The following is a 10,001-nucleotide window of genomic DNA, read 5'->3' as shown; positions in this document are numbered from 1 at the left end:
CCCTTCCCTCCCCTCTCCTCCCCTTCCCTCCCCTCTCCTCTCCTGACACAGGGTCTTGCTTTGTTACCCAGGCTGGAGTGCAATGGTGCTATCTCGGCTCACTACAACCTCCACTTCCTGGGTTTAAGCAATTTTCGTGCCTCAGCCTCTCCAGTAGCTGGAATTGTAGGGGTACACCACCATGTCTGGCTAATTTTTGTATTTTTAGTAGAAACAGGTTTTGCCATGTTGGTCAGGCAGGCCTAAAACTCCTGGCTTCAAGTGATCTGCCCACCTCAGCCTCCCAAAGTGTTAGGATTACAGGTGTGAGCCACCATGCCTGGCTTCAGCTAATTTTTAATTTTTTTGTAGAGACAGAGTCTTGCTGTGCTGCCCGGGCTGATCTTGAACTCCTGGGCTCAAGCAAACTTCCTGTCTTGGCCTTCCAAAGTGCTGGGATTATAGGCATAAGCTACTTCCCCAGGCAAAATGCCCTTTCTGTTGGAGGGTGGGAACTGTGTGTTTTGCAGTGTAGATACATACTTACCACATAAGGATAAACTCATGGTGCTAGTGCCCTCAAATTTTGGTTAATCTCAAAATATAAGACCCTGCAGGAAGCAGTATGCAAGAATTTTTGATGCAAAGAGAAATAAACTTAATTGCTTCATCTTTTGGTTACTGTTTTTTGTCTTTGATCCAAAGGGGAAATGAGTTAGGACAAAGGTGGTATATTCAAACTCATCTTCTAATCATATTTTCACTCCGTATAAAAGGAGTTCATGTCTCTCTGCGATATTCAGCGTTTATGGTCTCAGACATGGCATTTTTGTTCTCTGTTTATGGTTGGATGCTTTGTGCTAACATATTTGCCATGGATGCAGTTGGGTTCGCCTTTCCAGGCAACAGTTAAACCAGCAGGAGACCACTTGTGTGCAATTTGTTGGAATGAAATCTACATTTTGGGATTAGATTACTTGGTAGTGTCATTTTGCATTGAGTTGACTTTGTGGGTGGTCTCCAATAAACCCTGCACGTATAGCAAGTGTCAGCCCTGATTATCTCCAAGCAAGCTTGTAATGACTACACAGCTTGGTATTTACAAGAAAAAAACAGCTTCCCTTACTTTTAATTCAGGGAATGCAGGGGCATGGATGAACCCCCACAGAAGGGTGGCAAAAGGCCCATTCAAGGGGCTGTTCTTGCAATGGTGCAACTTAATTTTCTGTCCTTTCTGGAGATTAGAACAATAACCACAGTGTCACTTGGAGCTCACCAATTAGGACGTTTGTTTTGAACAATGCCTGAAGAGTGGTTCGAGCTCAGAATATACAAGGAGTAAAGGATTAGTTGAGGAGGACAGAGCTAACATTGTGGAGTATACTATATGGTTGGCTTAACCCTGAATATGAATAGTAAGTAACAAACAGTGTTCTGGGGCCACTGCCATGTCATTCTGGTGGTAGCAATTCTCAGGGGTAGTGGCCCTCAGCCAGGGGTGATTTGGCTCTCCAGGGGCTATTTGGCAGTGTTTGGAGACATTTTTGGTGATCACAGTTAGGTGGCTTTCTACTGTATCTATGGGGAAAGGCCAGGGATGCTTCTAACTATCCTAGAATGCGCAGACCTCTCCCCTTCACCTGCAACAAAGAATTATTATGCCCAAAACATCAGCAGCGCTGAGGTTGAGAGACCTTCCTCCAGGGTATTGGTGAACTCTTGAACTTCCCAGTCCTCTCCTTAATTTCTCTCAATGTCCTCTGGTCCACTTGGATTCCTTCTAACATTCCTGCTTATTTGAAACTCACATGGCACTGGAGCTAAAATATTAGAGTCTTGTAGTGGAGAGAGCATCATCTTTGGAACCAGACAGATGTGGGTTAAATCCCAGCCTACTGCTTTCAGGTTGGATGATTTTGGGGAAAATTACTTAATCTCTCTGAGCTTCAATTAAAAAAGAATCTGAAATAATGGGAACTCCCATCCTTACCTGGCTGGGTGGTAAGGATGAAATTTATGTAAATTTATCAGTGCTTGGTCTGCCAAGTAGATGCTTCAAAACATTTTTTTTTTATCATTGCACGTCATTGCTTGCAACTACCAAAGTTCAGTTTTCCCACATTTAAAGTTTATTCCAGCAATTTCTTTTTATTGTAGAAAATTGAGAAAAAAGATAAGCAGGAAGCAAAAAACGAAATCAACTGTTTTCTTACTCCTCAGGGATAATCACTGTGAACGCTTTCTGTATATGTGTTTCCAGGCCTTTTCTCTCTCTGTGTGTGGGTGTTCTTGCCGTGGACAGTTTAGAGCTTGCTTTTTAGACTTAATGATGTATTAGAAACATCTCTCCATGTCAATAAATATAGATCTACATCATCTATACCATCGTTTTAAAAAGTTGCCTAATGTTTTACTGTATTGATGAACTATAATTTATTCAGTCAATCCCTTATATGCTTGGACATTTAGATCACCAGGGTCAGTCTTCAAAGCCCAGAGAATGTCTTGCCTAGATTGTATGGAGCTTATTATTTGGAGTTCTAGAAAGCCAGCCCTTTCTTTTTATTTATTTATTTATTAAATTAAGAAAAAAGTTATGGGTATATGGTAGGTATACATATTTATGGGGTACATGAGATATTTGAGACAGGTATACAATGTATAATAATCACATCAGGGTAATGTGTTATCCATCACCTCAAGCACTTACCATTTCTTTAGGTTATAAACATTCCAATTATGTTCTTTTTGTTATTTTAAAATATACAACAAATGACTGTTGACTGTGGTCACACTGTCGTGCTATGGAATACGAAATCTTATTCATTCTATCTGACTATATTTATATGTCCACTAACCATCCCCACCTCCCACTTACCTGCTACCCTTCCCAGCCTCTAGCAACCATCCTTGTACCCTCTATCTCCATGAGTTCAATTGTTTTAATTTTCAGCTCCCACAAATTCACATGGCATTTGTCTTTCTGTGCCTAAAGCCAGCTCTTTCTAGGCCCACTTGCTACTACACAAACATCCTCCACATAGTTAATTCAGAGGGACAGCTCTCTCCTCAGAACACATGTTCTCTCCTCCCACTTTCTGGATAGCCTGCTCCTGCTGTATGGGATAGACAGTAGAGTTAGCACTCTTTTCTTTTTATCCCACAACATAATACAGTGGTTCTGAGCTTAGGCTCTGGGGTCAGAGTGCCTGGTTTTAAATCCCAGCTCTCTTGCTTGGCTACATAACCTTGCCTACTTGAGCCTCAGTTTCTGCCTCTGTGAAATGGGGATGCCAATAGTGCTTGCATCATAGAATTGTTCTGAGAATTAAATGAAGAAGTGTCATGTCAGGTACCTAGTGTAAGGTCTGGTGTATTTTAACTCGTATAAGGCAGAAACAAACACCTGACAATCTCAGTGCTTCCTGGAAGTCTGTCTCCTGTTACTCAGAAGTCCACATTGCTAGGTGCAAAATCACTGTCTCACACTGTTGAGTGCCCAAGCCCTGAAGCAGCTGCAGCTGAGGTTTAATCTCTACTTGCTGCCTTCTTGGGGCTTTGCTTTCTTATAGTTATTGTAACAAACAACCACAAACGTAGTTGCTTAATACAGCACAAATTTATAATCTTACAGTGCTATGTGTCAGAGGTCCAAAATCAGTTTTCTTGGGCTTCAATCAAGATGTTGGCAGGGTTGTGCTGCTGCCCAAGGCTCTAGAGAGATTTCATTTTCTTGCCTTTTCCATCTTTTTGAGGGCTTGTGGCCCCACATGGCTCTAACTTCTGCTTCTATTGTCACATCTCCTTATTTGACTCTGACCCCTCCTGCCTCACTCTTATAAGCACACTGTGATTACATGGGACCAAGTAGATAATCCAGGATAGTCTCTCCATTTCAATGTCTGTGGCCTTAAATTACATATTCCGAGTCCCTTTTGCCATGGATGTTTCCAGGGATTAGGCGGTGGACACCTTTGGGAGCTTGTTCTTTACCCCAGGACCTGCCTTCTTCATACCACTGTCATGACTCACCCTTTTGAACTCAGTCATTGCTGGTAGCTCAGGCTTTGGGTACACCTGACGAATATGCAGCACATTTGACAGGTATTTGAGAGCTGGGATCCTTTCTCAGGACCAAGTTTAGCATCTGAGCAGCGCCTCTGCTGCCGGCAGGAGTGGGAAGCTCAAGACAACACCCCAGAGAGCCATCAGATGCCTGGGAGCTGGGCTTGTCCAGACCTCAGCTTCTCTTCTTGACTTCTGATATGGTTTGGCTGTGTCCCCACCCAAATCTTATCTTGAATTGTAGTTCCCATAACCCCACATGTCATGGGAGGAACCTAGTGGAAGGTAACTGAATCATGGCCGCAGTTACCCCCATGCTGCTATTCTTACGGTCGTGAGTTCTCAAGAGATTTGTTGTTTTTTTATGAGGTGCTTTCCCCCTCCTTTGCTCTACACTTCTCCTTGCTGCTGCCATGTGAAGAAAGACAAGCTGCTGCCCTTTCTGCTGTGATTGTAAGTTTCCTGAGGCCTCTCCAATCCTGTGGAACTGTGAGTCAATTAAACAGCTTTCCTTTATAAATTACCCGGTCTTGGGTCTGTCTTTATTAACAGTGTAAGAACAGACTGATACAACCCCCATGGTGCTTGATCTCCCAGGATTCTCTCCAATTCTTGCTTTGCTAGCTGCCAGGCACTTCAACCTCCTAGGGCCTGCCACACTCCTGATTCTTGGCCAGGCTGCCACTGGACTGGAAGAAGCCCTCCTCCTTTCCCCTCCCTCCATACCGCCTGGCTTCTGAGCACCCCACAGTCCCACTCTCCCCAATGAATTCTCGGCCGAGTACCTCCAGGCTGCATTCTTGGCCAAAATGTCATTAGGGGAGCTCTGCTCACTGTCACATGCTCACCCTGCCTCCCTGACCAGAAACACTCTCAAGAGCTCTTCTTCCAGCCTGTAGTCCCGTCTGCCCAGCTTTGAATGTTCTGTGTGTTCAGTGTGCTTCCTGGAGTTGCTCTACCACCTGGCTAGTCCACAAGGTCTCTCTGGGCTCACCAGTCCTAAGAACTGTGCCCAGGCAGGGGACTGTGTCTTTTCATGCCATTGCTGGACCACTGGAGGTAGGTGCTCTGAGGGAAGGGGTACAGGTGCCTCCTACACAAAGTGGGGCTGGCCTACTGGTAAAATGCCCTAGGCCTGTGGCTGGTACATTTCTTCCTTTGCCATCTTGCTGCAAACCATCATAGACAACATTGCGAGACGCGACCTTGGGGAAATGGGCCCCATTCAGGGTCCTCCCTGCTAGTCCTTCTTCTCAGTTTTCTTAGTTCCCATCCAGACCCAGCAAAAGCCCTGATCTCCTTGTTTTCCTGCCATAATAAAGGAGGATGGAGTCACCTGTTAGATTAGGGCCTGCAATGTAGTGTTTATGCTCCCCACCTTCAAATTCATCTGTTGAAATACTAACCCCAAGGTGATGGTGTTAGAAGGTGAGGTATCTTGGTGGGGTGTTCCCTCATGAATGGAATGAATGCCTTATAAAAGAGACCTCAGAGAGATTCCTTGTCCTTTCTACCATGTGAGGACACAGCATGATGGTGCCACCTATGAGACAGAAAGCAGGCCATCACCAGATACCAAATCTGCTGGCACCTTGACCTTGGACATCCTGGCCTCCAGAACTGTGAGGAATGTTTTTGTTTACAAGCCACTCCGTTTATGGTATTTTGGTTATAGTAGCCTGAAACTCAGAGCCCCAAACCATTAGTGACTGATATGGCTTAGCTGTGTCCCCACCCAAATCTCATCTTGAATTGTTTTTACCCTAGTCCTTATGTGTCGTAGGAGGGAACAGGTGGAGATAATTGAATCATGGGGTTGGTTTCCCCCATCCTGTTCTCATGATAGTGAGTGAGTTCTCATAAGAGCTGATGGTTTTTATAAGGGACATTCCCCCCTTTGGCTCTACACTTCTTGCTGCCGCCATGTGAAGAAGACATGTTTACTTCCCTCTGCCATGACTCTAAGTTGCCTGAGGCCTCCTCAGCCCTGTGGAATTGTGAGTCAATTAAACCTCTTTCCTTTATAAATTACCCAGTTTCAGATATGTCCTTATAGCAATGTGAGAATGGATGAATACGGTAACATAAGTCTTGTCTTCCCCAAGTAGGGCATAGTTGGCCACTCAGATGCATGATGCATTACCTTTTAAGCAGCAAAAAAAAAATTGTATTTTGAGATAAAAAACAGGTTGACGATTTCTATCCTAATTTATAGATCCCACCTTCTCACCCTCAGGAAAATGAGGATGAGTGACTATCCTCTTTCACTTCCACACATTCTTAAGTCTATTTTTTATTTTAGTTTGTGAAAATTTTCTCAGCATTACATAACCATTGGCCAAATATAAAGAGAGGAAAAATTCACTCATGACACCATCATCCCTGACAAATTAAGCTATGTTGATTTTTTCCCATGTTCCCTTCCAGTTTCGTCCCCATGAACATATAATTTAAAGAGTTGTAATCATAGCGTAGCTATCATTTTGTGTTCTGCATTTTCCACTTAGCATTAATTATATCGTAAGAATTTTTTTCATGTTGCTGCAAAGTCATCGTAATTTATCATTTTTAATGACTGTAAGAATTCATCAAGAGGGGAGTAGATTTTTTAACCCTTGTTCTGCCATGGGGCCCTTCGTGACTCCTTTGATCTGTTTCTCCTTTGGGGTTGGCCTCAATGTCATCTTTAACTGCTTTCCGTGGGTGAGGGAGACGGGGAGCCAACAGGGTAGGACTAGGGAGGAGACGAAAAAGCACAGAGGAAGGAGCAAGCAGAGGGCATGGAAAGAAACCTTCTGTACACACATTCACAGTTAAGCCTCCTAAAAGCAATAACTAGAAGGAAACCTGGTCTTTACCTGGTTAAACCCTTTCACTAATCATTATTTTTGAGAAGACAGTTCTTTGGAGGGACCTTCCACACCTGGCAGAAAGGTAGCTGTTGGAAGCTTATTGCAAAAATAAGTTTATATTATCAGTTTTAACATTCCTAGCCAGCAGAATCAACTCCTAAATGCTATTCTAAATTCCATAAACATAGGTACAATTTTTGTTAATCAAATATTTAGTGCTGATTAGAGCTTATATGATAACTTGAGAAGATTTAATGGTGACAGTGTTTCTTAAAGTTCTTTGAGCACCAGCCCCACAAGATGCTCTACAAAACAAGGGCTGCTTTGAGAAACAGTGTTTGGAAATAGCAATGCTCCCTGCTTGATCCCCTTCTTCAATATCCACAATGCCTGTTCATATATTCAATGCTCTGAGAAGTTCTGCAGGAAGAAACTGCTTAACTTTGGTTGACCTTGTGTTTCCCAAGGCTGCAGGGCCCTTCTATCATAGGGTACCTCCGCCAGTCAGAATCTGCTCAGGAAAATAGAAGCCTTCTAGGAAATTCAGATTGAAGACAGAGATATAGTTTAAAAAGCTGATGTCTCCTAGAGATTCACAATGACAGGAAGTAGTCAGAGAATGGATGTGGAGTTGCAGAACCTGGAAACACACTTGTTTCTACAACCCTGGGGATAATTTAGAGTGCTGAGACTAAAAAGAGAGATGCAGAGCATGGTGGGATCCAGCAGATGGTGGTACAACTGTGGAGGTGCTAAGCCCTAGTGCTGTGATGTAGAAAGAGGCTTGAGCAATGATTTCTGGATCTAGGGGAGGCCCCTGGACCCCACAGCCTTCTGCTACTCCTGGAGGAGTACTGCTCTCTGTAGTAGGCAGAATTTTGGCCCCCATGATCTCTGCCCTCTGGTATTATGCCTGTGAATACATCATGCTACATGGAGAAAAGGGCCTTGCAGTTGTGATTGAGGTCGCCAGTCAACTGGCGAATAGGATAGGATATGGAGAATATCCAGGCTGATGTGGCATGGGCCCAACACAAGCAATCATGAGAGCCCTTCAAAGTGAGAAAGGAAAGCATAACAAGGAGTCAGAGAGGTTCACAGCATGACAGGATTCAATATGCAATAGCTGGCTTCAAAGACAGGGGAAGGGTACATGAGACAAGTAATGTGGGCAGCCTCTAGAAGCTGAGAGGGACCACCAGCTGACAGCAGCAAGGAAATTCAGGGACCTCAGTCCTACAACCTCAGGAAACTGAATTCTGCCCACAACCTACCAGAAGAGCTGTAAGTAGATTCTCCCTCAGAGCCTCCAGATGGGAGCCCAGGCTGACCAACACCTTGATTTTGACCTTGTGAGACCCTAAGCTGAGTACCCAACTGAGCCCACTGGACTTATACAGAACAGTGAGATAATAAATGCATGTTGTGTGATGTGCAGGGAGCTGTAAATTTTTACAGCACCATAGAAAATTAATCCATCCTACCATCTAATCACCCATTGTATTAGTCCATTCTCATGCCATTATAAAGAACTTCCTGAGACTGGGTAATTTATAAGGGAAAGAGATTTAATTGACTAATAGTTCTACACACCTTAGGAGGCCTCAGGAAACTTACAATCGTGATGGAAGTGTAAGCAAACACATCCTTCTTCACATGATGGCAGGGAGGAGAAGTGCCAAGCAAAGCGGAAAAAGCCCCTTGTGAAACCATCAGATCTCATGAAAAGTCACTCACTATGAGAACAGCATGGAGGTAACCACTCTCATGGTTCAATTACCTCCCACTGGGTCCCTCCCATGATGTATAGGGATTATGGGAACTACAATTCAAGATGAGATTGAGTGGGGACATAGCCATACCATATGACCCACCATTCCCCACCCTCATAGAATCCAACTGAAAGCCCATTGGCAGGAGAGTCTGGAAAATGTAGTTTGTGGGGTCCCAGCTCCTCCATAATTAAGTACAGAAGGGTAGGAGTGAAGGCTAAAAGCACATGGGTGGGTCTCTGGGACAGCATCTGTTAACATTTGGTGGGATGTATATCGGGAAAACTACTTTGGGGATTCTGCCTTATGATATGGTAGAATTGAGCTTTTCAAGTGGGTACTTTGAGACCTTTCATAAAATGGATGAAGATAACATACTTATGCTGATTTTATGAGACTGCCAAAGGGGTGCAGTAAGGTGTGAGGGAGAGGGCACCACAGACTAGAGGTCAGATCCCGGCTCTGCCGCTAACTCGTTGGGTGGCTTCGAGTCCCTCACCTGCCTGGGGCTGCTGGTTCTGCTTGTGTGGAGTGCCTGGAGCTGATGAAAGCACCTTCCAGGCAAGCTCTAAAGTTCTGCTGCTTGGAGAATAATTTTACTCTTTTGAATGATGTGTGTTCTATTTAAGTGGTTGTAGTCATGGCTATGACTGATTTGATGCTGAATTCTTGATGAGAACAGAACTCCCAATCATGAGATTGTTGCTAGGGGAAAATATCAGTTGGAAGTCATCTGCTCACCATTATGGGAAAAATAAGTAGTGTCAATAATGATCGTCTGTGGTTCCAAGTGACTTGAGGGGTCTCTCATGTGGGCTGGCATCAGATCGATTCTCCTTGATAGACAACAGGTGTCCATACCGTGTTACCTCGGTGCCGCCTGCTGTCGGGGAAATTAGAGCAAGGAATTGTATAATCCTAGGCTTCAAGGAGCTTCTCATCTCATTGAGGAGACGAACATAAGGAAATGACTGGATAATGATAGAAATGAATAGAGCCCCATTTTAAATTACATCACAGGTTTATGTCCACTTCCTGTTCCTGCCATCACTGGGCTTTTTACAAAGGAGACCTTCCCTTTTATCTGTCTAGATCACAGAGAGAGGCACAAATCTCTGAGCAGCAGTGGTTCAGCTCTGGGTTTTACTGGCCTTTGCATTCTTCCTTAGCTCTTACTGGTAACTTCCTGGTGAAGATGTGAACATCTTTCATGACAGTTTCCCATAGCGTGTGAAGCATAGCTTGCCACCCACCTAGAGCAGGTTGCTTTTTTCTTGAGGCATTTGAAAATAAAACAAAGTACCCTGCCATTAATGGAAAGCTAGCATTATTT

The 10,001-nt window shown here is 44.0% G+C and overlaps 1 long non-coding RNA gene across 1 annotated transcript in view; it reads left to right on the top strand.

Moving 5' to 3' along the window:
• The window catches only part of LOC116551511, a 10,661-nt gene extending 702 nt beyond the window's left edge, over positions 1-9,959 (top strand). The window contains exons 2-3 of the long non-coding RNA XR_004268978.1: positions 2,574-2,579; positions 9,948-9,959. This is a non-coding gene — a long non-coding RNA (uncharacterized LOC116551511). The remainder of the gene's footprint in view (positions 1-2,573; positions 2,580-9,947) is intronic.
• The last annotated feature ends 42 nt before the right edge of the window (positions 9,960-10,001 follow it).

The sequence above is a fragment of the Sapajus apella genome, unplaced genomic scaffold, assembly GCF_009761245.1.
Source record: "Sapajus apella isolate SASKATOON/1434 unplaced genomic scaffold, GSC_monkey_1.0 scaffold10, whole genome shotgun sequence".
NCBI classification, from domain to species: domain Eukaryota; kingdom Metazoa; phylum Chordata; class Mammalia; order Primates; family Cebidae; genus Sapajus; species Sapajus apella.
The sequence above is the reverse complement of the archived record's forward strand: the minus strand, read 5'-3'. Positions and strand labels throughout refer to the sequence as shown.